At 45.1% G+C, this 27,366-nt stretch overlaps 1 protein-coding gene across 6 annotated transcripts in view; it reads right to left on the reverse strand.

The window, feature by feature from the left end:
• Positions 1-27,366, reverse strand: part of ADGRF5 (adhesion G protein-coupled receptor F5) — a 93,042-nt gene that overhangs the window by 57,697 nt on the left and 7,979 nt on the right. For 3 of the 6 annotated variants that reach the window (XM_045509406.2, XM_045509405.2, XM_010973853.3), the window contains exon 1: positions 8,630-8,905. The exons of 1 other annotated variant lie outside the window; for it this stretch is intronic. The gene's annotated coding sequence lies outside the window, so the exon portion shown is untranslated. Of the gene's footprint in view, positions 1-8,629; positions 8,906-27,366 lie in introns of those variants that run through there. 2 more of the 6 variants (XM_010973848.3, XM_010973854.3) reach the window with 2 other exon arrangements.

A 27,366-nucleotide genomic window follows, 5' to 3' on the forward strand; every position in this document is an offset into this window, starting at 1 on the left:
GATTCCCTCACTCATGGGTTCATTTCTATGTTCATTCACTGGACAAACATTTACTAAGTCCTGCTAAGTGCCAGGTTCTCTGCTAGGTACAAGGGTAATAGTAGAAAATGACAAAATGGTCCCTGACTCTATGGAGCTTAGAGTCGAAGGGAATAGATGAGCATTATTAAAGAATTAATTTTCAATTCATTGTTTAACTATGAATGTGAAAGTGATGCCAAGGAGAATCATCATAATACTAACAGTTACTGAACACTTATTACGTGCCAGGTGCTGATTTGAGCACTGGATCTATTAAATTCTTTAATCTTCACAACAATCCCAACAAAATGGTCATCATAGGATTTAATTGGTATTAATTAATAGTCCAATATCAAAACTGAGCCATAGGAGGCTTCAATAACTTGCCCCAAATCACACAGCTGGTTAGTGGCAGAGCCCATCCTTCTAACCACAGTGCCAAACTGTCCAATAAAGCTTGTTCATAGAAGGACATGACCTAGTTTTGGGAATCCAAGGAAGGTGTCCCAGAGGAAGTATTTAATTGAGCTGAAATCTGAAGCATAAGTTGAAGTTAGCTAAAAATAAAAGGGGAGGTTTAAGGGAAGGGAGGAAGAGGGTTCTAGGCAGAAAGAAAATCATGTGCAAAGGCCCTGAGGCAGAAAAACACTTGACACATTCAAGGAGCTGCAAGCAATCAAAGTGGCTAGAACACCAAAAGGGTGCAGGAGATGGATATAAAATGGGGCTGGTGAGGTAAGCAGGAGCCAGGGCAGGCAACCTGCCATGACAGGAGTGGATGAGACTGATTAGGAAGAGTAGAGAGGAACACCTAGGATCATGGCCTACAGAATCCCAGCACTCAAAGGTTCAGTCAAGGAAGATGATTGAGCCAAAATGTTTGGGAAGGAGAGACCAGAGAAGCAAGGACGAAATAAGGCTAGAGAAGAGTCTGGAACCAGGGAAGTCCAAGTTTCAAGAAACCAAGTGTGGTCAACTGTCTAATGGTGCTGAGGTCTGTTAAGGGGAGGCATGAGACTGCCAGTGGGATTTGGAGACATGATATATTCTTAGCAAAGTGGCTAAAATTGAAATGATGGGGGAGGAATTCATATTGGGAAGAATTGTAGAGTGTGGGAGGTCAGAACTTGGAGATGAACACATAAAACTCAAGAAATTTGGTTAAAAAGTGGAGGAGAGAGAATGGAGTCTTCCCATTGGTAAACTGCTTGGTGTCCATGTTATACACAGAAGTTGATGTCATATGCAAGGCTTTCTTTTTAAGTAAGAAAGAATTGCACTCACAGGCTAGGACACTGTCAAGCGAAGTCATGTATCTTACTAACCATTGGCCAGTGTCTGACGAACTAGACAAATTATTGCATTCTTTGAAAGAAGCCAAGGATGTATCTTCCTATGCCCTGTTCCCCAGGCTCTGGGCCACATAATATATGTTCACGCCACCTGAACCGTGTACTTCTGATCAAAATAGAGGCTGGGGGAGAGACTGAATATAAGTATGCACATATACAATTGTACTACTGGAGAATAATTCAAAGCAGAGTCCCTCTTGATGGCAGATGATGGATGTACCAAGTTTTAGGACTTTCATTGCAGATTTTACTAAGATGACTATTCTTTGCTCAGGGTTGCAATAAGGACAGGGTACCATCAGTCACCTCCCTCCTGAACTGCAGAAGTACAGGTTAAAAATCCTCAGGGACAACTTTAAAAATCTGCCTTCACCAATCTGTATTTTCAACTGCAGAGGTGATAAGACTTTTTTTTTTAATTTATTTTTCTTTTAAACATTTTTTATTGAGTTATAGTCATTTTACAATGTTGTGAGATAAGACTTATCTTTGCTGACCTCATCTAATTAGCTGATTTATCCCTCGCCCATGCCAAACGAGAAGCTAAACATTTATTTAACACAAACACGAAACACAATACCAATTAACCAACTGCCTTGAAATTTTTTCCCCCTATTTAATTCTCCTTTGCCTTAAAACAAGGTCCTGTAGCAGCATTGTGTGAGGGTGGCTCAGTCCTATCAGATTACAGAGGAACATTTGTTTGTACACAATGGGGTCAAGCTTTCCAAAACACACAGCCCATGTGTGCGGCGTTGATAACTTTTTATCTTTCTTTCCTTGTTGTAAATCACTGCAGGATTTTAACCTTTAAGCGAGAGATTGCCATCGCCATGAAAACATTAAGTCCCAAACTCTGCTCTTATCTCATCCATCTTGCTGCTTTCATTTACCACGTGGACGGGTTTCCCTAAAACCTCGCAAAACAATGCCGGGGGTGCACGCCGATTGCCTTGGAGGTGGCCCTGGGGTTGGCGGCACGGCTGTCTAGAGCCTCAGAGGGCTTGGGCGTGGCCCCCAGCCTTAAAATTCTGTGGTTCTATGCTTTAGGAGATGAGATTCAAAATAATACTGAGTATTTTAATGACAGCGGTAGTGGACCCATCAGAGCAGCTGCTTGTCACTGCAAGAGTAGAGAACCCCAGGGGCTCTCATTGCTGGAGAGTGGGGAGGTGTGCAGGAGGTCGAGGCTGGGTGGTGGAGGCAGAGGTGTGGAGGGCACTCTGGGCTCTCCAGGAGCTTGGGGCAGAAGTTATTTATTTACCACGTGGTTTAAACTATTCCAACATTTTAATACTTGGCAGGGCCATCTTAGCCCTCTGTGATCCCTCCTTCCCCGGCCCTCGCTCACTCCATCTCTCTGACAGCAGGCATTGGTGTCTGTGGCCAGTGACCTCACTTCTCTTGAATTTCCATTTCCCTCCCAAGGCATCTTGTTAGATTTTTAAGAACCATGTGTGTGTGCTACTTAAAGTGGAAAAATTGTTATTTTTTTTCCCCCCAAATACAATACCCTGAGAAGTCATGGCCATTCCAAGATTTCCTTAATCTGGGCAGTCTGACTTTAGTCCTCACCTTATTATGAAAAGTGTTTTATCAAGTGTGACATTCTTCACTTGTCCGTGTCTTCCCTGGTTTCTCGTAGGTCTCAGACAACATTTAACGCCTCCCCCTTTTCCTCCCCTGGGGGTCGCTCCTCACTCCAGGTTTTGCTCCTTTCCCTCCTCCTGTGATTCCATCTTCCTCATCCTGTAACATGTCCCACTGAGCCCGCCAAGCCTCTCCTGGGCCCTTGGATAATCTCTCTTGACACCCTTCCTCTTAAAGAGTTAGTCCACTTCTTTAGTTTTAATGATCAGTTTACGTGAGAATTCCTCAAACTTTATTTCATCCTTGATCTCTTTGCCAAATATTAGGAGCAGCTCTCCAACTGGACTATTTCCACCTGGGTCTAAATTCAGCTCATTGGGGACTAATGCATTTCTTGTCCTTTCCCAGACCTGCCAACTACTGGTTTCATTTTCAGTTTCCCGGGCTTACAACCCCACATATATTCCTAGACACAAAATCAAGGGCAGGAGGGGCTGCAGCAACTCAGCCATTCACTGAGTCCTGTGAACACCTCCGCCACCTTTGTTTCCTTTTCCTTGGCCGCCATATTGGTTTGGACATTATCATCTCCAATTGCAGCATCAGCTGATTAATTTTCCTAGAATACTACTTTTCATAGATTGCTACTATATCATATTCAAATACTTTAAACATTCTCAAATGCCCAGAGAATATTTGGGCTAATTCACCTGGCGAGCATGGTCACTACCACCTAAGGTAAATTGAGCCCTGCCACATTTTTCTTCCATTAAACCTGGATACATTTGCATGGAATAGATGACTGATAAAGAAGATGTGGTAAATATATATATATATACACACACACACACACACACTCAATGGAATACTACTCAGCCATAAAAAAAGAATAAAATACTGCCATTTGCAGGTACATGGATGGACCTGGAAACCATCATTCTAAGTGAAGTAAGCCAGAAAGAGAAAGAAAGATACTATATGATACCACTTATATGTGGCATCTTTAAAAAAAAGAAAAGGACACAAATGAACTTTTCTACAAAACAGAAGCAGACTCACAGACAGAGAACAAACTTATGGTTACCAGGTGGTAAAGGCGGTGGGAAGGGATAAATTGGGGATTTGAAAATTGCCCTTCTTGGGGAATAATGGACGTGTTCTTTAGCTGTCTTGATTGTGGTGGTGGTTTCATTGGTGTAGACATCTATCAAGATTCATCCAATTGTACATCTGAAATGTGTGTAGTTAACTATACAGGAACCAAACCACAATGAAGGTGTTAAAAATAAATAAATAAACCTGGATACAGAACAGGCAGGCTGACTTACAAGCTTTTATTATACCTTCTTTTGCAAAATGTGTCATAAATATTCATCATAAACATGGGCTGAACGGATTGCTACCTCCCAGCTTCTTCTCATACTATTCTCGGCAACTGAAACGCCTCAGTCATCCTTTCTGAGATTTCCTCGTTATTTCAGGTCTTGCTTATTCACTTGGTAACAACGATAATTGCTATCATTTATCAAGCCCTCATTATACGCAAGGCATCAGACTAAGTGCTTTGCCCCAGGCTCATTTAATCCTTAAATCCTATATTGTTAGAACTATCAGTATCCCCAGGTTACAGATGAAGAAACTGAGACTTGGGGAAATTAAATCACACACCTCAGGTCACACAGTGAGTCTGTTGCCAAATCTGAACTCTGACCCTTTATAGCACACTGCCTCTTCTCCTGTCCTCGAGAGATACATCTTTCTTTGGAATGCCCTGCACCCCTCCCCTCAGCCACCCCTCTGGCCCTGCCATGTGGATCTTTTTTGCAGCACTCAGGTGGTTTTTGCAGCATAACACAGTCATTAGGCAAATGGACTGGTAAGTCTGACTGCCTGGGCTGGGATCCCAACTTCACTGCTTGCCAGCTTTGTGTGCCTCAGGCAACGTAACTTAAAATTGTGTGTCCTTCATCTAAAAAATAGGTATTATAATGGTACCTGAGATATAGGATTATTGGAATAACTCATTGACTTAACAATCTTTGTAAAGCACTGAACACAGTGCCTGGCACAGAACGAGGGCTCAGTAAATATTAGCTGATGATTAAATGTTACATTAATGTTATGATTAAAATTCCCAGTGCCTGTGCCTCGCCTCCGCATGAAGAGCAGAAGCTAATTAAAGGAAAGGAATCTCTGCCTTCATTTGTCCACTGCTTTCCCCATGTCTATTTGGTAGAGGCTTCCACGCCACTGGGACTTTAAAGGATTCACTTTTGTGGTTATCTTTTAGGGAACAGGTAAATTTCCAATTATTTTAACCATCATCACTAGAATCACACAATGGGAGCTGAAGTGCTGAGCTGGCAAATACCTTGTGAATTCATAGTGTCCCCGCAGAGATTGAATTCAGCAATCTTTCCTGCATTACCCACTCTGTGCTGAAGCTGGCAGGCACCGGGGAAAGAGCCCTTCCCAGGACCCCCGAGAAAGGAGACAAAATTATAGCAATGGCCAGTACTAATTTGGGCTGTACTGAGAAATGTCGGGAGGGGGGAGAAATTCTAGGGGCACATCTTATGATTGAAAAACAGCCCTAGGTACCAAAAACTATATATAAAACAGCTAAATGACAAGATCCTACTGTACAGCACAGGGAACTACACTCAACATCTTGTCATAGCTTATAATGAAAAAGAATAGGAAAATGAACACACACACACACACACACACACACACACATAAAAAAACTGAATTACTATGCTGTACACCAGAAACTAACACAACACTATAAATCAACTATACTTCAATTACATTAAAAAAAAAAAAAAAGCCCTGATTTATTGTCTATCCATCTGTAGATCAATCCAGAAAGTGGCAGATGATGCAGAGGATAATTAATCTTTCTTTTTCTTGGAATTGAGACACAACCTGTTCAAATGACTTTGAGTGAAATGTATGTCTGCCCCCCGACCCCCATGGCCGTTTGGCAGTGGAAGAGCACATCCTGTTTACCGAGAACATTTAATCTGATTTTGTAAACTCTGCAAGGAACAAGGAGCCAATGAATCTGCAAGGATGCCAGTGGGGTTGTTTCTGATTTAAACTCAAAAGGCAGGGCTGTTGTCTGGGGGAGCTGGAGCCGCCTCTGTGTCCTCACCTGCGGACGTGAAAGGGGGCTGTTCCTCTCATGAATGGCAGCAGCCAGGATCTGAATACACGATGCTCACCGCTGTGGGCGCTGCTGGCCCCAACTTCTCCGTTTACATGAACCGGCATTGCTTCTACTTCTCAATTTAGGCGAACGAAAAATCATGTCCAGGTCCCTTCCCCCGAGAGTCTGACTCAGTTGTTCCAGGGAAGTGTCTGGGCATTGTTTCCTTTGTGTTAAGTTTCTGGGGTCATACCGATTAGACAGGAGGTATTCTAACCTGCTAAAATCTGGACCAGGCAGTAATTTGATCTATTTATAGAGTTTCTGCAAAACTGGGAATCCATGTTGCTACAAAGCTGACAGAATCCAGCCTATTCCATTAATTCTCTATTCCATGAGACTTTTGTCCTCACATTTTCCCGACCAAGAATGGGGTGGGAAAGTCAGAGATCTGGGCTGCTCATCTCAGGGCCCCCAAAAGATTCGTTGCATAATGCTGGGCAAACAGCTCAACCCCTGAGCCTCTCATTTTTGTGTTCCGTGAAATGAGAACGCGCTACCTGCTTCACCCGTGATGTGGTGAAGGAAGAGAAAGTCTCTACCAGCGGCTAGCACTACGCAGCAGCGTGAAATGTCTAATCAGAACTCTCCAGGACTCGGAAAAAGAGTCAAGGCAGGCAAACTTAACGGGATGGTCAAGAAAGCACCACAGAATGTCCAGAATCAGCTGGGCAAATGAAACCTCTGGTTTGGGGCAGACAAACCTTGGAAAGAGCTAGAAAATACCAAATAGCAACTGAAAGTATTTTGTAGTTATTCTTGGATTTGACATTGGTTATGCACCTTCTTTCCAAATCCAATACTGACAAGTTCACAGTGATTTTTTTCTTATTCATTTGTCTCATAACAATGCATGGGGAGGGGGGAATAAAAGGACACCTTTTTACAGAAGGCCAAAAGAAATAGCAAATGAGGGGGAGGGTACAGCTCAGTGGTAGGGTGTGTACTTAGTGTGCACAAGGTCCTGGGTTCAGTCCCCAGTGCCTCCATTAAAATAAATAAGTAAATAAATAAACCTAATTACTTTCCCACAAAGCAAAACAATAAATAAATAAAATATTTTTAAAGGAAATAGAAAGTGAACCCATGTGTTAAACACATTTATTACCCATTAAATACAGAAGGAATCTTTCCTACTCTCTCCCCATCCTCCCTGGGCCAAGCATTTAACCTAGTAGGCTAGCTATCATCTATCTGTCTGTCTATCTATTTATTATCTGTCCAGTTAATTTTCTTTTATCTCCTGTAACAAGGCTGTCTTTGATGGCCTTCAAGATAGAAACCTAAACTATTAGTTGGAAAATCTAGAGTTTAATCCATGGGATGTTATTATTATTATTAATTGCCAAAGCTAAAACCAACACAAAAATAATAATGGCGAAAATGAATAAAACACTTCCAGATCTTTCTAAGTGTTACAAGAGGTGTTCACCTTCCCCATGGATCATTTTTGCTTTCCAGCGAGAGGAAGGTGGTGCTAAGGATTAACACACGGATCTGACAATGAGAATTTATTGTCCTCCAATGCGCCCTGGCTTGTCCTAAGAGCTCAGAAGACAGGAAAACAAATCATATAACTGGTAAGATACACAGCAAACTATAGGTGGGCTAACTTTGCATATGGGGTATGCTGGGCTTGAAAACCTGTGAGCCGTATTCTATTACAGGACGAAGACAGTCACGTGTTACTTGCATAATTCAAAAATCAGAGTCCTCAAACTAGCCCTTTATGAAGAGAAGCACTGAGCTGCAGTAAAGCTGTGTAGCCTGGCTTTCTACAAAGTCTGAGAAAACATGGCTTAAGCAAACCACACATCGTAGGTCACGTCTGCCCTTCTAGAACCCTCCAGGGAAGTCTGCTTCCTCTTAATCCCAGCTCTTCTTCTGCCCTCCTTCCCAGCACTGACATGCAAACCTGCTTCCCCTCAGTCTTGGGTAGGGGGCTGCAGTTTACACTGCACATTCCCAGCACTGCCTGGGGGCTGGGGATAACCCGTGTCCACGACCCCCATCCTGCTATACCCTCCCCATCCATCAGCACAGCCACAACGAGGCTGCCTGGCACGGAAACACTCACACTGCAATTCACAATCAAACCCTCTGGTCTTCATGGTATATTTTCTGGCTCAGGGATCAGAAAACTCATTTCAAAGGAAAGAAAAAGCAAAAGAAAGCTCTCTTAATGATAGAGGAAATCCTAAAAGGATCCCAGCTAGCTGCCTGACACTCGGTCTCCCTAAACGCAGTTTCATCCACTTGACCTACAGGCTGCATACACGATGCCCTTGACCTGACAGGCTTTACACTCCTCCATAGGTGTCACAGTGACCTAAAAGAAAATCGGGCAGAATGTCGGAATCAGAAGACGCCTCGAAAGGCATGTCAGAGTGACTTAGGTGCCCCTGAGGTCTTGCTGCAAAGGGAAACAGACCCCAGTAGGAGAAATGCCCGTTACCTGCCCAGCACGGTGGTCCCCAGGCCAGTGCCTGCTCTGCTCGGACGTCTAACAAGCTTCCAGGTCTCCCCTGTGAGGCTGTTTACCCCGCGGTCTCATGCTCGATAGAGGGAGGGCTCCAGGCAGGACTGGCAGCTCTGAGCCGAGCTCAGCCTCACCCCTGACCTCCGTGTCGTGGTCCTCCGAGCCTCACAGAACCATCCCCGATGGCTGGCTGCTGTTTGAAAGCCAGGAGTGATTTCCTGGTCCTCTTCCCCGGATGGCGTGTGCAATTTCCCTCACGCCCACTGGAAGTCCTTCAGATCCTTCTTATCTGGAAACCTCACCACTGAGTGGCCAGACTTGTTTGGCCAATGCCCCGAGTTCTTCCTTTCCTTCCTCCAGGGAAGAAGATCAGAAAATGAAACCAAAGCAAATCCAAAATGGGGTTGAGCTCATGACTGCTGTAGGATGCCCAGTTTAAACCTTCCGAAGATATCCACCTACTTAGATTGCATTTTCAGAGTGGAAAGAAAATTACAATTATCGATGAGTTCCATTTCTAGCAGCGCCAAGAAGTCAGAGAATAAAAAAATCCTGAATGTGGGAAGACCTGAAGGAGTTGTTTGGTCCTACCCCTGAGCTTAGGACAGGGCTGCGTTTCAAATATGCCACATTCAGGGGCATCTAGTTCTCCCAGATTTCCAGGGAAACTCAGAATATTTGTGCATCAAACTATAAATTCTGTAAGTCACACTGAAAATAACACTAATATTCAAAGATTAGGATATACAGGGGAAAAGGCAGGTTGGCAGGCTGCCGTCAGGTTGTGGGATTTAAAGATGAATTAGAATCAGACACAGAATACAAACTTGTGGTCGCCATGGGAGTGGGGGGTGGGAAGGGACAGACTGGGATTTCAAAATGTAGACTAGATAAACAAGATTATACGGTATAGCACAGGGAAATATATACAAGATCTTGTCGTAGCTCACAGTGCAAAAAAAATGTGTGACAATGAATACATGTATGTTCGTGTATAACTGAAAAATTGTGCTCTACACTGGAATTTGACACAACATTGTAAAATGACTATTACTCAATAAAAAATGTTAAAAAAAAAAAAAAGAGGAATTAGAATCAGAGTTTTTGAACTGGAAGGAATCTACCCATTCTCATTTTACAAGTGAGGAAACTGAGGTCCAAGGAGAAGCTGTGACTTGCCCAAGGTGAGAACACAGGTGGGAAGGCACAGATTATTGTCCATTTGTTCTTAAACTTCACTATCGGGGGTACTCATTGATTTCCTGCTCTGAAGCCCTGCCCACAGAAAGTTTGGCGAGTGGGGCCTGGCCTGGAGCCTGGAATCTGCATTGAACGTCCTCCAGGTGAATGTGGCGCTGGCCGTCCCCAGCCTGCACTGAGAGAGGCCCTCTTAGGGTCAGGACCATGTGTCAGTGCAAGGACCCAGAGTCAGACTGCAGGGGTTCAAACCACAGGGCTGCTGATTTCTATTTCTGTGGCCTTGTACACATCACGAGACCTCACTGAGGCTGTTTTATTATGTGTCAAAGTGAAATAATAATACTGCTGAGCTTATAAAGGCTCTGAGAAAAGCTGAGCTTAGAGGAAGGACTCTAGAACAGGAGACCTCAGCTCTAACCTGCCAAGCTCCCCCAACGCCTTGCCTGTTCCACACCGTCTCCCTTCATCCCTGCCAGCCTTCCCTTTCAGCCAGAGCTACTGCCTGGAGGCGTGCCAGCAACCATCAGTGTCCTCAGGCTGGTGACCAAGTGAGGTATTTTAGCAAAAGGAGGAGGAGCTTTCAAAATATTATTATTCTGTTTCTTGGTACTGATTCTCAAGTGTCGCGTCCAGCCCACTCCACGCCATCACGGGGGATGCTGACGGATGCCCGCCTACAGCTGGCCCCCACCTCCTCCTCGCTGCCAGCCCAGCCCTGGCTCAGCACTCAGAGGGGCACGTTGTGATTGGCCTAAAGCCCAGTGATCTCATTCTCCTTGCTGGACCCTGGGGTGTGCTTGGACACGTGGCCGATTGTGGATGGACATTCCCTCTGGATTTACTGTTAGTGGCACAGTAAAGGGCCTTCTGATTTAATCCAGTTCTAATCGCGTTTTCTAGAGAAAATCACTACGAAAAATAAATTTTTTGATTCTATATAAAATACTACCCGTAGCCAAATAAATAAATAAAAGAAAAATATTAAAACACATATGCACCCAGCCAAGTAGCTTAAATCATATTTCAGAATATAGTTGTTCCTTGAAAACTGTGTTTGAAGTGTATGCGTCTACTTACATGCCAATTTTTTTTTCACTAAATACACACTGCTTTATTACATGATCCACAGTTGGCTGGTTGACTCTTTGTATGTGGAACCAGGATATGAAGGGCTGACAGTAAAGTTATACACGGATTTTTGACTGCATGGGGGTCAGCACCTTGACCCCTGTGTTGTTCAAGGCTCAACTATATTCCAAATTTCTTATGCTAAATATTTGTGGTATTGACTTTTCCTATAGGAAATGGACAAAGATATTCCAGATTCTTTTTTACACGAAAAACCTACAATATTAAACATACATAGTGGAAAACACTTGGGTCTTAAAAACCTAGGGTAGCCTGGGGTTAAGGGTGTGGACTCCAGATCAACCCACTAGTAGCTCCTCAGAAACTTAACCGGCTGTTTAATCATTCTATGTCCCAATTTTCTCATCTGTACAATCAGGCTCATAATAATACCTACCTCAGAATTGCTGGGAGATGAAAATGCTTATAACAGTGCCTGGCACGTAGTGAGCTTGTGTTAAGTGTTGGCTATGGTTATTTCTGCAGAAAAGAGACGTTTTTGTTGTAATAACAGTTGTATGCGTGGATTTGGGATTGTCTTTGTCTTTGCTGTCCTGCTAGAGTTCTGCTCAGATTGGCACTTTGAAGATGCCTCCAAAATATACTTGTTGTCTCTGTTGTGAGTTTTGGCTCCTTTGAGGGTAACGCGAGTGGATTAGTATAAATGTAAGATGAATGACACCAGCTGCGTTGGGGAGGAAGGAAGACAGCATAGGAGGAAACTGGAAATTCAGGTCGGGTAAAGGACACTAAAAGAACTTTGCAGTCTGGCGGCTTTGGAAAGTTATTGCAAGGTAGCTCTGAATGTCTGCTGGCAGAGGTAGCCCTGAATGTCTGCTGGCAGAGGTAGCCCTGAATGTCTGCTGGCAGAGGCAGCCAGCCCTGGGAGAAAGGAAAGTTTGCCAACCATGATACTTCAAGAAAGAGTGACAGAGTAGGGGAACTTGACTTGGATACACCTTGCCTTAAAAAACATCTTGCTGTCAGAGTCCGCTCCTGGGTTAATGCATCTTTGAAAACACCGTCTTTTTCCTGCTTGCGCTGGGTCGTGGGGCGCAGTTGGCTTTGACACAGACCTGGGTGTCGTCAGGGTGACTGTCCCTTCGCTTCCCTGAGGAGCAATTCCTCTCTCACCCACAGTCCCGTCTGTTGCTAGGAACACCCTGTGCTCGTCCCACTCAATTTACAATGAAAACAAAGACAAATAAAAAAAAATGGAACCACCATATGGTCTTGGCTGCAACCCAGAATTAACTGCTGATGGGAAGACGTTGCCCCGTGGCTGCTCGAGATGCAACTGGCGGTGACAGAGGCTCTTCCCCTGAGTCCTAAGATGTCGGAGTTGGCGGCAAATCGAACACAGACTTCTTCAACCAGACTGTGATGGTGCAGCCGGAGTAACCAATTCATGAGTAGCGTCATCTATGTTTGTGTTGGTGATAGGTGTCTCTTAGGACTTGAGTGCATAACCTCATTTGAGATAGAGCTATTTTCCCAGACCAGGAGCATTGGGACCCAATAAATCTGTACTTCCCAGCACACTCCAGGCTCTTATATGCCTCTGCCCTTCCCCCTTTTCACCTAGATAACGTGCAGTCTCCATTTAAGTGGCAGGTGTTATTCTTCCAAGACCCACACAGCCCTCCCAGCCTGGGCCAAGGGTTCCTTCCCTCTGATCCCACACTTCCACCGTTACCACACTGCATTCAGATGATCATTTGGATGCACTGAGTGTAAGGACCTTGAGGACCCAGGCCTGGTCTTATTTATTATAGGCCTGGCTCTTCGAATGGTGCTGGCATTTCACAGGTGATCAGCCAAAGCAGACAAAAGGAAACTGCTTCACCTCAGTGCATTGATGGTTTCTCCTCTTAACACTGGGGTGTCCCACAGGCTCAGTCTTTGGAACTCTTCTCTGTTGACATTTATTCCCCCAAGGGATCTCCACCAGTCTCATGGTTTAAATCTCCGTGCTGATGACTTCCACATGTCTGCCTCAATCACAGACCTCGCTCCTGAACTCCTGGCCCGTGTCTCCAACCGCCCACTTGTTACCCCCACTTGGATGTCCCACAGGCTCTCAAACTGAGCATGTCCAAACCCAAACTCCTGATCTTCCCACCCAGACTAGCTTTGCCAACAGTCTCTCCCATCTCAGTAAAGGGTGTCTCCATCCTTCCACGTTACCCAGACCAAAACTCTAAGAGTCATCCTTGAGTCCGCCCTTGTGCACTGTAATTTGTCATCAAATCCCGTGAGCACTGCCTTCAAAATAGACGCATGATTGGGCCTTTCTTCCCCTTTCCACTGCTGTCACTCTCATCAAGCCATCATTGTCTCTTGCCTGGATTACTGTCAAGGCTCTAATCGGTCTCTGTGTTGGCCTGCAGTTAAAACAGTCTTCATAAAACATGAACTATATCATGTCCACCAGAGCTCAGCCCCCTTGTGCACCGGTCTCACACAGTCAACACGAAAGTCCTTGTAGTGGCCTGTAAGGTCTACGCCATTGGCAGCCCTGCACCTCCCACCATGTCTTCCCTAACTCCTTGCCTACTTCCTTCTGTGTTGCTCCAGCCACGCTGGCTTCCCTGTGAGCCAGCACAGTCCCCTCCCAGAGTCTTGGCCTTTGCCTGGGATGCTCTTAGCTCGGACACCCTAACTCACTCCGTCACCTCATTCCCACCGTTGCCTGAACATTGCTGACCACCATATTTCACATTCCACTCCCCCCAACCCCCTTCTCTGATTAATGCTTTCCATATCACGCATCCCCTCTAATACACTGTAATGTACTTGTCTTATTAGCTGTCTCACCTTCCAACCCTCCACTAGCATGTAAGCTCCCTGAGGGCAGAGGTGCCTATTTGGTTCACTAAAGAAGAGTGTTTTAAAGTGCACCGTGCAAGCAGGGTTTAGAATGCCATGATATTAGTATACACACAGCAGAAGAGCATACCAAAGTCCATGATGGTTCAACTTGCAAAACTCTCCATGTCTTGGCAGGGTAAGCCCTGTTTTTTTTGGTTTGTTGGTTTTTTCTAAACCCATAACCAGATATTGGTAACCCTTTTGACCCCTTTGGCCCATGGTCAGCTCTCTTTTGGTATTCCTATATTGAGGCCAAGAAAATTCTCCTCTAGCACTGACTTGTCCTGATGCAAGGAAGGAACCGACAAATAATTGGGTGGTTTTATAGTATACAAATGGTCTTATTCTTATCTTTTGTCTGTATATCTTGGCAGAGTCTCCTCTAATTGGCGTTGGTCAGATTTGTGCTCGGCTGCGGCCTCTGAGGTTTCATTTGTACTCACGTTACCGGACCCATTCCACCAGTAGACAGATTTATGACACCCAATGTACATGTCTTTCACATACTTATTTTGCTGTGGTAGATCTGAAAGCTTCCCATCTTTTAGAACAACTGGATAGCTGACAGCCATATGCTACCACCTTTCTGTGTCTCCAGTGGTGGTCCCAGCTTTGCTCAGAAACCCAAAGCACCCTCCAAGTGACATCCTATTTTGGGCTCCTGCCAAGACTGCCTTCCCTGCCTTTTCCTGGAAGAGGGAGAGAGAGCATCTGGGGGAGATGGAGGCAGATTCAGGACATGGTTCCATAGATGTGCCATCAACAGCCCTCTCTTGATCACTGTTGACCTTTTCTCATGGAGGGTTGATCTTCAGTGGCCTGGGAGCCATCCCTAGCCTTCTGAGTCCACCTTCAGCTCTTCCAGGTGATGGGCCATCCACGTGGCAGGAAGTGCTTACTGATGCCCATGGCACAAAATATGACACCACGTGCTGTGGCCACAATGCACGTGGTGTCAGAGCTACTGACTGACCACATTTGTCGCTGAATCCTCCTCCTTCGTTCCCTCTCCCACCCCCGCTGCCCTCACCCTCAGTATCCGGGGGAAGATTTGGGTATTTGAGGACACAGACACTCCTTCTTGTCTTGGTCTGGGAAGGAATCTATTTCGAAGGAAGCTGCATTTTGTTGAAGGGGCACCAGTTCTTTGGTCCATGCACACTGGGCGGTCACCCCTGTTCTAACTTCTGCTCCTTTATGGTGCGTCCTGAGGGCAGGTGCTCTGCGTGGGCAGGTATCATAGACCTCAGGTGACAAAGAGAGGTATCTGCAAACATCTGGCAGACCCTAGTGTGGGCCTGAAAAGCCCCGTTCCCACAAGGGCACCTCCCATCCAGATGCCAATGCTCTTTACTATCTGGGGGGGCCTCAGCACTTTCTCTGGCACCAAAACAAAGGGCTCCCCATTTTTGCCTTTGATCATACAGGTAATTTCCTCCAAATTTATCACATCGATTAGTGGACAGCCATGACACCAAAACCACCAAATAGGAGCTGAAGAGTCATCCACGTCAAAAGAAAAATCAGGATCAAAGAATTTTAGAGTCCAGAGGCCGGGTGATCATTGCTTCCAGCTCTTTCCAGAGTCCCTGCCCCACGGCTCCTGCTTCCTGTCTGTCACTTCCCTCCCCTTCCACTTCCCTCTCTTTTTCAGAGGCACAGTGTAGTCTTTTTAAAAATGCCCTCTGAAGAATACATACTATGTCAGGCACAATGACAAGGCTGGTTTGAGAAGGAAATTTTAAAAAGCATGGGCTGATGCCTGTGCCTCAGGGGAACCACAGTGGCTCTGAAATCCAGCCCCAAGAAGGTGCCTGTAAGAAGCTTGCCGAGGAGAAGCAGGAGGCTGGGGGAGTAGGGATGAGGCTGGAGAATGAAGCACAAATGAAAATGAATCAACAATCCTGAAGTTCAGGTCTTTGGGGAGCAGGAAGAACGTGCCTTTTAAAGCGCAGAGATGTGGAAGGCGGGAAAACCACGGAGCTTGTGACCAAGCCCCGGGGAAACGAAATAGTCCATCCTTAGCAAGACCTTGTGAGACCACGAATGCCCCTTTTTATTGTACCTGAAGAGAAACACTTTTAAAGAAAGTGGAAGGTCACAGACTTTCCAGATCCTACACTGATTACTCAGTAAACTGGCTCCCGTTCAGAACAGCTTGTTTGTTTTCATCCTGGGGAGAAGCATTAGTTGTTCACTACGAGGACCCTCTCCCTAGGTTTGTGGAATTCCCTGTCTCCCTGAATCTAAGGTTAAGTCATCTCTTTGGAGATGGAAGCTCTGTTGGTCACTAGTCTGTCCCGTTTCCTACTGCCATGGCCAACGCTGAGCGCCTGCCTCACCTTCTAGTGCCTGGGGATCAAATTGGTACCCAAGCGCAGCTGCCCTGGGTTCTAGCCGGTACTTTTCAAGTGTTTCAGAAACAGATGGGTTAAGAGACTGATGGAAATGTGTTCACCATGGCTGCTGCAGCCCTCTGCCCAGCACCGGGAGCCCTGTCGCCGGGCAGCAAGGAAGTTGTCCAGGTCCCCTGGTCCCCAGCTCCACGGCCTATCCCAGCACAATGAGGAGTCCAGGTTTCCAAGTTTGAGACTGTTCCTAACTGCCTTACCCTCTCTAATTCAAAGCCGGCCTCTCAGGACCACTAAACTATTTTTAGACCTGAGGCATAGTATGCCAAACAGCTACCTGTCAACAATTACATGCTTATTCCAGGGCCACACCCCTTCAGCTGGCCTTGTCTGACCTGGAACATTAAGAGAGGGAAAAGCACATCTATTTTTAGTCCTTTCCTGAGTTCCTCAAGTGTAGTTCCATTTTTCACTTTATGTGGGGCCAGTAAGTACCCAGAGGGATGTTCCCACAATTAAGATATGCTTGTGCCTGGGCTGTTTCTTTTTGTTTGTTTGTCTATTTAAATTGAAGTATAGTCAGTTTACAATGTGTTAATTTCTGATGTACAGCATAGTGGTCCATATATATATACATTCCTTTCATATTCTCTTTCATTATAAGCTATTACAAGATATTAATATAGTTTCCTATGTTATACAGTAGGGCTTTGTTTTTTTTTAATCTATTTTATATATAGTAATTAGTATTTGTAAATCCTGAACTCCCAGTTTATCTCTCCACCCCTCCCGTTTTCCCTTCTGGTAACCATCAGTTTGCTTTCTATGTCTGTGAGTCTATTTCTGTTTTGTAAATAAGTTCATTTGTGTCATTTTTTTTTAGTTTCCACATGTAAGTGATGCCATATGGTATTTTTCTTTCTCTTTCTGGCTTACTTGATTTAGTTTGCCAATCTCCAGGTCCATCCATGTTGCTGCAAATGGCATTATTTTACTCTTTTTTATGGCTGAGTAGTATTCCCTTGTATAAATATACCACAGCTTCTTTGTCTAGTCAGGACTCTATTTGAACCTGCTGGGCCCTCTGTGGATAAGGGCACTCTTACAAATGACCTCTGACCCTTGGATCACCTGTGGGTCTACATTAGAAGTACTCCCATATCGTCCCTTCTTAAGTGCCGAACTTACCTTATACATCATATGCCTGACCAGGGATATTTATGGTTACTAACGGGAGCAATGTACAGGTATATTTCTGTGACTGAAATCATAATATTTTCCAAAAATCATGTAATGACCTAAAGATAGAAAATTGGTTCCCTAAACCCACGAAGACACACATGCACACACACACACATGCATGTATACGCCTATATCACACACATACTTCTCCGCACTGTAAAAATCAGATTAAAGAAGGCAGCAGTCAGCACTCATAATTCTGGACTGTGAAAGCAACTAGTATATTTGACATCTGGACGAGATCCTTTACTAGCCTTCCCCTCTCTTTTATGAGAACATTATTTCCAGTGATCACCTTATTTTCTGGATTAATTCCTTAGATGTAAAACAACTAAACAAGAAATCATTTCACTGAGGTATTGATTTTCGGTAAAGCATTTAGCTGGGGGCTGTAATTTGCCAAGTGAAGAGAGTACACCATGCAGGTAACCCTCTCCTTCACTGTTTTAAATTTGAAACACAAATCAAAACTCTATGAGGTCCCACAGAAAGACAGAATTGAAGCAATTTTTGTTCAGTTTGCCTCTACAACCATGGTGCTAATATTGCTTATTTCCAGTCTACTGTCCAAATGCAGGGACACGTCGTGCCCCAAGGGACAGAGACACTTGGAGCAGCCTCAAACAAACCGCTAGAACTTACTCTTGAAACCCGTACATGTAACAGAGTCCCTCTGAGCCGGGAGTCGGTATAGAACAGAGTTTTCCAGATTGACTTCTATGTGGAACACACTGCTTATTAAAAGAGAATTAATATAAATACGGTAATCAGGAGCTTAGATTATACTACTGAAACTGGCCATTGACGACAGCAACTGTTTAGAACTTAGACCAACAAAAGATCTTTAGGGAGAGTATTTTCATCACTGACCTTGTTTGGAATTGCCACAATGTGATGATAGTTTTAACACACAAAAAAGACTTTGAGTTGGTTTTAGTCTTGATTTTAAATTTGCTGCAGACAAGTAATGCCTTATTACCCGCACCCAGGGGGGACCTCTCCCCATCACCTACTCTCGTGTCCCCGATTCTGGAGGGTCTCTTGTAAGCTTGTCACACAAGCACAGGAGACCTTGGTGCTAGGAGGTGGCACTTCTCTATTAGCCTTGTCTATTTTAACTCAGGGAAGCTTTTTTAAGGATCTAGATCCAAAGAGAGTGGAGGAAGGACTTGCCACTTTTTTTTTTTTTTTTTTTTGGCATGAGCCCTTGCGAAAGAAGGGCCACAGACTCACGGAGGCCGTTCCCATCTTCTCCAAGGGAAACTCATCTTCCCCGAGTTCCCTACCTGCTCCTCATTTTGGCTCCCTCTGGAAACATCTCCCTGACCCAGAGGAGGGAACTGCACAATTTCTTTCTCAGGATGCTTCTAAGCCCCCTCCCAGGCCACCTGGGAAAAAAAAGTGTGTGTGTGCTGCTGACCGGGGGTCAGAAGGGAAACCAGCTTTTGCTCCTCCACTGAACCCTGAAGGAAGGAAGCAGGAGAGCTCACTTGGGGATGGGCTGTCCTGTTCCCTCCTGACCTTCCCTCTCCCTGATCAAGGATCTGGTGCAGAGAGCGGGGAGCTCTGCCAGCCGCCCCACGCCTCCCCCAGGATTAGGGACAATCCTTACGGCTACTCCTGAGGGTTTACCCCGTGCCAGGCAGCAGGTCAGGACCCAGCTGAGCCTCCCATCCTCTGGGAAGGAGGAACCATCTTCATCCTCATGTTACAGGCAGGAAGCTCTGTCCCAGAGCCCCTGGCTCAGCGAGGATGGAAGTGGAGCAGCCCACGTCTGAGGCCTCTGTCCTGCCTGGGGTGGAGGTGGCGGGGGTGAACCCTCCCGTGACTCCAGCATCTGTGGACACCGGGGCACTAATCTTCAGATGGTTCTGGTTGTCCTGTTGGAGGTACAGGGTCGGGGCCATCTATTCCTGTTAATCAAGTCCAGTGGCGCATAGAGCGCCACATATAGGGGTGGGGGAAGTGAGCTTCTGGATAACCCATTAGTATAACATGTGTGTAATCGGATGTTACATATTCCCGTTCTTTTCACCCAGATATGCCTGCCGTACCTGCCCCTCAAAACATCCTGTTGCAAAAACAAACAAGCAAACAAACATCCTTGCACATGAAAGCATCGTGAGCAAGGATGAATTTAGTTACTATGATGCTAGGACCATTGTGTGGGGTTTGCATCATACACTCTGTATAAGTCTTTCAAAATGCCTCTTCTTCCAAGTCAAACATCACTCATTCCTTCACCAAATAATTGTTGAAAACCTGTGCACCAGACACTCATGTGGACCCTGGAGATAAGCAGTAATACAACTGTCCCCGAGGAGTTTCGTGCTGGCCGGAGGAACAAGCTGGCTGGCCTCCCGGGCCGTCACTACCCTTCTCTGCCCTGCTCTGTGCCCTGGGGTGCCCATCCCTGCCTTGCAGCACCTTGTCAGCTGGGAAAGTGGGAGATCGGGGGACAAGAAGAAAGGGGAGTCAGGGATCTACCCCCCCTTCCTCCTTACCGGCTGCAGCTTGGCAGTGGCTGCGTTGCTCCCCGCTCAGCCACAGATTCTGGGGAACCCCCTCGCCCATATCTACAGGCCTTGGCAGGCTCCTCTGACACCCCATCTCAAACTTCTGGCCCCTTCCTGCCCTAGAGGAAGCGATCAAGGGCTTCCTGGAACTGCTAGTCCCTTGCTGACTGAAGTCCCTACATCTTCTCAGTTATCCTTTGAGAGTGCCATTTCTTTCCTGGCATGACCTTGACTGCTGTAATATAGACAATAAACAAACAAATAAATTATGTATCAGATGAGCAAAAATGTCATGTAGGGATATAAAGCAGAGTAAAGGCAATAAGGAATGTGTATGTGTGCGTACATGTGTGCGTGTGCACATGTGTGTGCACACGTGTGTGTGTGCACACATGAGCGTGTGTGTGCACATGATCATGTGTGTGCTTGTGCGTGTGCATGTGCGTTGGTGGAGGTGGCATCCCTCCCCTCTTTCTCCCGTGTTTCTGAAATTCCCCTTTCCAGCCCTTGCCCAATCCCTCCCCAGCCTCACTAGCTCAGATCTCATGTTACTGGGTTTTCCACGGGGTCCTCACTTTTTTGTATCTGTATTAAACAGAGACTTTCAGGCCAATCACGGCCCCAGGCTTCAAATGTGCATCCCAGTTCCCTAAGCAAAGTGCCCTCCACCAGTTCCCGTCTTAGCTCCAAGGTGACAGCAGGAGTTATGGACCACCAGAAATGTTTTCTACTACAGGTAGTTTGTGAGTAAACACGAATTTATTGTTTACTTTTGAGTGTTTGGGAAGCCTGGGAAAGAATTTGGGAAACTCTTTTAACCGTGGAAAACCTGCAGAACAAATTCTAATGCTTGCTCTGGAAACTCTTTGCTGGAAGAAGGGTGACACTCAGGTGCGCTGGAAGCATCATCCTCTCTTTCCCTGCCTTCCTGCTGGCCCTGGACCCCGCCACCCGCTGGCTGCCCACTCACACTCCTCTATTCCTGTATTTGTTTTGTTCTGTCGGGCATCTAGGCAGCCAGTGGCAATGAGTGACTTCTGAGGTTGCTGTCAAAAAGGGAAGGGAGGTGGATGAGGTCACTGGAGGTGAGCTGTTCGCTGCAGGAATCCAGGATATGCTTCTCTCAGACATGGCACCTTGGTGTTTGGAGATTAAGACTTTGAGAAAATGGCAGAAACAGGACATTCTCTCTGGTCTTCCCCTGCTGTTCTGCACCTGAAGCCGACCATAAGACCCTCATGTGAGAGGGACCTGAGACAGGATGCCGAGAGGAATTTGAGCAAACAGACTTGGCTAGGTCTCTTTATCCCGTCTTAGCGGTCCCCACTCTCCACTCTTCACCAAACCTGCCGTAGAAACACTCAGGTTTAACTCTTCCTTTAGGTCTTCATTTCTCCACAAAGGCTTCTGGGTCATGGAAAACATATTAAATAAATGGCTATACTTTTCTTCTGCTAACCTGTCTTTGTCAGTCGAATTTTCAGATCAAGCTGTGGCCATAAGATGCTGAGGAAAACGTCCTCCTCCCCTGCACCTCAAAGCCATGGTTGAAACCTTGCAGCCTTCTGGTCTTCTCACCAGACCAGGCAGCATCTGATGGGAGCCAATCAGCACCGAGACTTGACCCCAGTGATTCCCGTGGGAACGGTTCTGAATAAGCGTGCGGGGTCAACTGACCAGGACTTCGGGGTCCTGCCTGTGACCTTCTTGCCAGAATCTTAGGGTGGCGTCCAGAGTCACCATTGACGAATTCTCTGGGTGACTCTTGTGCAAACTGTTGTCTGAAAAGTACTGTTCTACAAACCACACAAACCACCCCTCATGCTCCACCACAAAGTGCTTGCTTCACGGGGTCCTCACCTCTCCCCCCAATTCAGCTTACTTTTCCCTTTTCCCCCCATTTTTCAGATGACATCAAAGCAAAAGAGACTCATCGTTCCTCCCTTAGTGATTCTTTTCTACACGTAGGAGTCCCGCTTTAACACGGCCAGCGGAGTGGCCAAGCTCGAGGTATCCGGATTGAACACGGGCAGGGCTAAGCTGGGGTTGGAACCCAGGTGAGATCGGGGGGGGGGGGCATCAGGAAAGGTGGGGGCACTGCTGCCCCTGAGCTGGGGCAGGCGCAGAGGAACTAGACAACCAAATCAGCATGTTTGGGGAACTTCCACTAAAACCCCTATGTGAAAATTAAACGGGGACAGAGCAAGTTAATAAAAATATATTGTTTCTTGGACTCAGTGAAAGTAGTTTTCTGCTTATTTCCTTTTTACACAATCACAGTTCATTCCACTTATTTTAAGTAACATCTCTTTGAACTCATTGTTTCAAAACTCCAAAGTGGCTTTCAGTAAAGGTTGAATTTTATTGTAAAGATACGGAATGGGGGAACTCCAGTAATTAATTTCCCTGGTGAAACACTGTGTAGTATTGAAAAATCTTAAAGCATTTATTTAGCCCATTGCTTCTTTTTTGCATCAGAGATAGTTCATGGAATTAAATCTACTTTGGATGAATGAGGATTTCCCAACACTGGAATGGCGTTGGCATTTTGATACTCTATATAGAGATGTTGAAGCTGCTGGGCTGATGATAAACCCCCACAAGGACTTGCTTGTTTAATGATTTGTGATTATTTCTGCTCCTGGGAATCTCTCTCTGATTCATCAACTCACTCTTTAACTAAAGGCTGTTCATTTGCCACTTGCTGTTTTTCACATGAATATTTTTCTTTGAAATCTTTGGTGGGAGAAATTTAGTTGGTGACCATGACATAAAAAAAAAAAGGAAGTTTTTTTGTTTGGGGAAGCAAAGAGAAACACGAAGCTTCCAGGATCCTTTCTTCCCCATCCATCCTTTCCCTCCTTTCTTGGTCAAAGGGCTTTGGGCTTCCCAGCCGCCTCCTGTCTTATCTACCAAGGAGGAAATAACAACCCTAGGATATATGTTGGTCTTGGCCAGTTGGCCACACTCAAGCACACTGATCTCACACGTCCACATTCACAGCCCATTCCATCAAGATGCAGATTCAAGCGGTTCTAAAAATGTAGAGAAACTCACTCAAAAGCCGCGGATCTAAAGCCCTCCAAAGGGGCAAACCCTCTGCTTGAGTGTTTGCTCTGGGCAGCAAGTGACTTCCGGCTTTGCAAACAAACGTTTCAAAGGGTTGATTTTTTAAATTTCCAAGAGCCCTACCAGTCACCGTATTTTGATCACTCACAGAGCAAAATGAGTCAGAATGTCAGGAATATTGGCGTTCGATTTTCTTAAACTACAGAAATATTTCAAAGTCAAAGGAGCATGACAGCAAAGGAAATAAGAGATACACTCATTCTTCCTCCCAGGAATTTTCACATTTTAGTTCAGCTTAAGCATCACCTAAATAATGTTGCCTAAGTTCCTGGCTTCACACTCTGAGGCTCTGCTCTGTAAAGTGTCAAAGATCAGCAGCCTTGGCGTCACCCGAGAACTCGTTAGAAATGCAAGTTCCTGAACCCACTGTAGATCCCCAGAATCTAAAACTCAGGGATGGGACCCAGTCATCTGCATTTAAACAAAATGCTCAGAGGTGATTCTGATGCACACAAAAGCTTGGTAACCACTGAGGTAGAGCCTGATTATTTTTACCCTGGTGGTTCTCCATGGTTCTACTTTGCGGAAATGCTGATGCCTGGTCTCCAGACGCAGGCCAGCAGAATCAGAAGCTCTGCATACATTTAGAGAAACACCGGCAGATCAGTCGTAGCTGCTGGGTTGGCTCATGGAAAGTCTCTCCTCTCGTAAAATGACATACAGTTATCTTCAGCTAAAATCCTTCATCTTTAGGGTTTCTGCCTCCACACCCAGCTTCACTTCTCTCTTTTACTTTCTTCTCTTCTTACTCTCCCCTCTCTGGACCCCTCCGTGCCCTGCAAGCACTGTGCTCTCCAGCCTCTGCCTGGAACTGCCCCCTTCCTCTGTTTTCCCTTGTCTGTGTCCATTGTCTTTCAAGGCCCAGGTCAAGGTCATTCCAGGCAAGGCTGCTTTGACTACCTTTATGTGGGTGGACACTTCTGCCCTCACTTCCCTCTGTCAAGGCATTTACTGAACTGTATGATGCAGGTTATTTGTGAGCTCTTCCACCATCCTGAGATCCCCTTCGTCCCCACCCTCACGCCCAAGGCAGGGTCCTGTTCGTCTACCGTTCTGAGCCCAGCACCCAGCCCTGTGTAGGCTAGCACTCAGTCAACGTGGGTTACCGTTGAACCCTCGAGGCGGCACGTTATTAGAGGTTCGAGAAAAGGTTAAGAACATGGGCCGTGGCACCAGACTCCTGGGTGCAGGGTCCAGTTCTACCATTTACCAGCCGTGTAAGTTTGGGCAAATTACTTAATCTCTCTGCTCCTCTGTTGCTGGTGTTGATGACACTTTTGTTATTTTTAATTGCTCTCTCTTGCTGAGAACTCCCTCTGTCACATGTCTGTGCTGAGTGACTTAAAAAAAATCGTGTGGGCATGATGTCATTTAATTTTCACTATCTGTGAGCTGGTGAGCTATTCCCACTTGAGGGGGGGAGGCTTAGGAAGGTTAACCAACCACCATGCCTCTGTTAAAACCTGTGCAGCTTGGAGGTCCAACAAAGTGAAGAATTTGAGGCAGAATCCAAACCCCAAACTCCCAAACCCAGCTCTTACTATACTATATACTATATGCTATATACAATACTATATGCTATATACTGTACTGTTACTATACTATACACTATACACAATACTATATGCTATGTACTATACTTTATGCTATATATTATACTACTACTATACTATACACTATATACAATACTATATGCTATACTGTTACTATACTATATACTATACACTATACATAATACTATATGCTATGTACTATACTATATGCTATATATTATACTACTACTATACTATACACTATATACAATACTATATGCTATACTGTTACTATACTATATACTATACTATACCCTATACACAATACTATATGCTATGTACTATACTATATACTATGTATTATACTATTACTATACTATACAATACTATATGCTATACTGTTACTATACTATATGCTATACTGTTACTATTCTATACACTATATACAATACTATATGCTATACTGTTACTATACTATATACTATACTATTAGTATACTATACACTATACACAATATATGCTATATACTATACTGTTACTATAGTATACACAGGGCTGTATACTATATACTATAATATTACTATACTATACACTATACACAATACTATATGCTATGTATTATACTATATGCTATATATTATACTATTACTATACTATACACTATACATAATATTATATGCTATACTGTTACTATACTATACACTATACTATTACTATACACTATACACAATACTATATGCTATGTACTATACTATATATTATATATTATACTAATACTGTACTATACACTATACTATATGCTATACTATTACTGATGATATTGTGCTCCAAGACAAGCTACCAAGACAAACAAAAAGTTAAACCCATGGTGGTATGAGGGATGGTGCCAAGCGGAACAGGATTCTCTTCTAAGCTTGTGGCCCAGAGAAGGGTTCAAATTCAGCAGGAAGACTGTCTCTGCAAAGATGAGCCCAGATGGCACAATCATTAACCCACTCAGGGGGATGCAGGGAAGGGCCTCTTAAGCCACCAATGTAGACAGTTTTCTATGCGTAAGCTGGCAGGTGTTTTCTAAATATTGTTACTTATGTATAATTAAATGTCCATCAGACTTTGGAGGAAACATCTAAGGTGCTGGTTGAAAAATGTCGACTCTGCTGCCCTTCCCGCCCCCACCCCCAGGTTTGATTGAATAGATCCAGGTAGGGCCTGGCAACCAGGGCCCCCATCAGCTTGCCTCCTGGCGATCTCTAGACCACACTTGGACAAATCATGCTTGTATCTCTCCTATCCTATATGCCATTGACAGTTTTCTCGAACTAATATTATATATGAATTATTACAAAAACCTAACAGAGATTGTGAGGGGATGACATTTTTCAACATAAATGGCGGTTCCCATATTTTCTCCTCAGAGCCGCACTGAGGATGCAGACTATTGCCCCACCCAGAGGTGGGTGAGCCTCTGGCCCTGCCTTCTGAGATCCATCCCTGCCCTATGCACTCCCCGGAGACAGGGCGACTGGTGGATTTGGTACTGACTCAGTATCCAGGCTCATTCTCCTGGGGTCCCCATGGTTCTCCTTCAAACAACTTGGCAAATCAATCTCTGTGGCTTCAAAGGATCTGCAGGTGCAGTTGGGGAAGGTTTACATAATGCCAGCTCCGCAGTGAAGTCGCAGCCTTGACAAAACACTAGTCTGGCTCCACCACGGCAACCCCACTGCAGGTGCACGAGAACACCATGTCATTCCGGACACATTTTGACACTTCCCCTGATAGGAAATTTCAATTCAACATGAAATCCAAGTTGTCCTTTGTTTCTGCTTGAAAACAGAGATTGAAAACTCAAATCGGAAGTGCTAGGAAGTGTGATTTCGATTTTGAGAAAAAATGAAATAGTGTTGCTTGTCGAAATATGTGTAGTTTAACTTACAAAAAATATATTTAAGTAAAAATTTAGTAATACATCCATCTCCATACAGTAAAGATGTTATTTAGGCTCAGGGATATGGTCACCAAAATGTCTGCTTGGTAAATGACACTTTTAAAACATTTATCGAAAATGCAATATGCCAGGTGCTGTGCTGGGAGCTAGAAATAAAAAGATGAATAAGACGGCCTCCGTACGTCCTAGGAAAGAAGTGCATGGCAACAATGACAGAATACAAAGACAAAGGCATTTTACAATGAGGGACTATGAGGATGCCCAGAAGAGAGGTCATCTCTGCACAGGGATGGGGAGACATGTAAAAAGGAAGTAATCTGGTGGCATTTAAAACAGGCTTTGGATGATCAGTAGTTTACGTAACAGAGATGGGGGAACAGAGGGCTCTGGCAGAGGGATGAGCGGCAGCAGGCAGGTGCACAGATGGAGATGAGCAGGTCCAGATCATGGCCATCAGGAGGCTGAGGGAACAGCAAAGGGAAAGGAGCCGGCAAAGCAAACTGAGAAGTAGGAGGGAAACCAGGAGACGGGAAGGCGGGGACAAGAGCAGAGAAGGTAGTAATCCACAAAGTCAGGTGCTGTAGACCATGAAGTGAAGGGGGTTAGGAGCCTGGAGGTCACAGACAGTCTTGGCAAGAGCATTTGCTAAGGTGCGCTGGGGGTAGGGGAGGCGGGGAGACAGAACCGAGCGGTTTGCTGGGTGAATGGTTGGTGATGACACGAGGACATGAACATCCACAATCCTTTCACGCATTTCACGGTGAGGAGGAAAGGAAGACGGGCGAGGAAAAGTGCT

The sequence above is a fragment of the Camelus bactrianus genome, chromosome 20 (assembly GCF_048773025.1).
Source record: "Camelus bactrianus isolate YW-2024 breed Bactrian camel chromosome 20, ASM4877302v1, whole genome shotgun sequence".
In the NCBI taxonomy this organism is placed as follows: Eukaryota; Metazoa; Chordata; class Mammalia; order Artiodactyla; family Camelidae; genus Camelus; species Camelus bactrianus.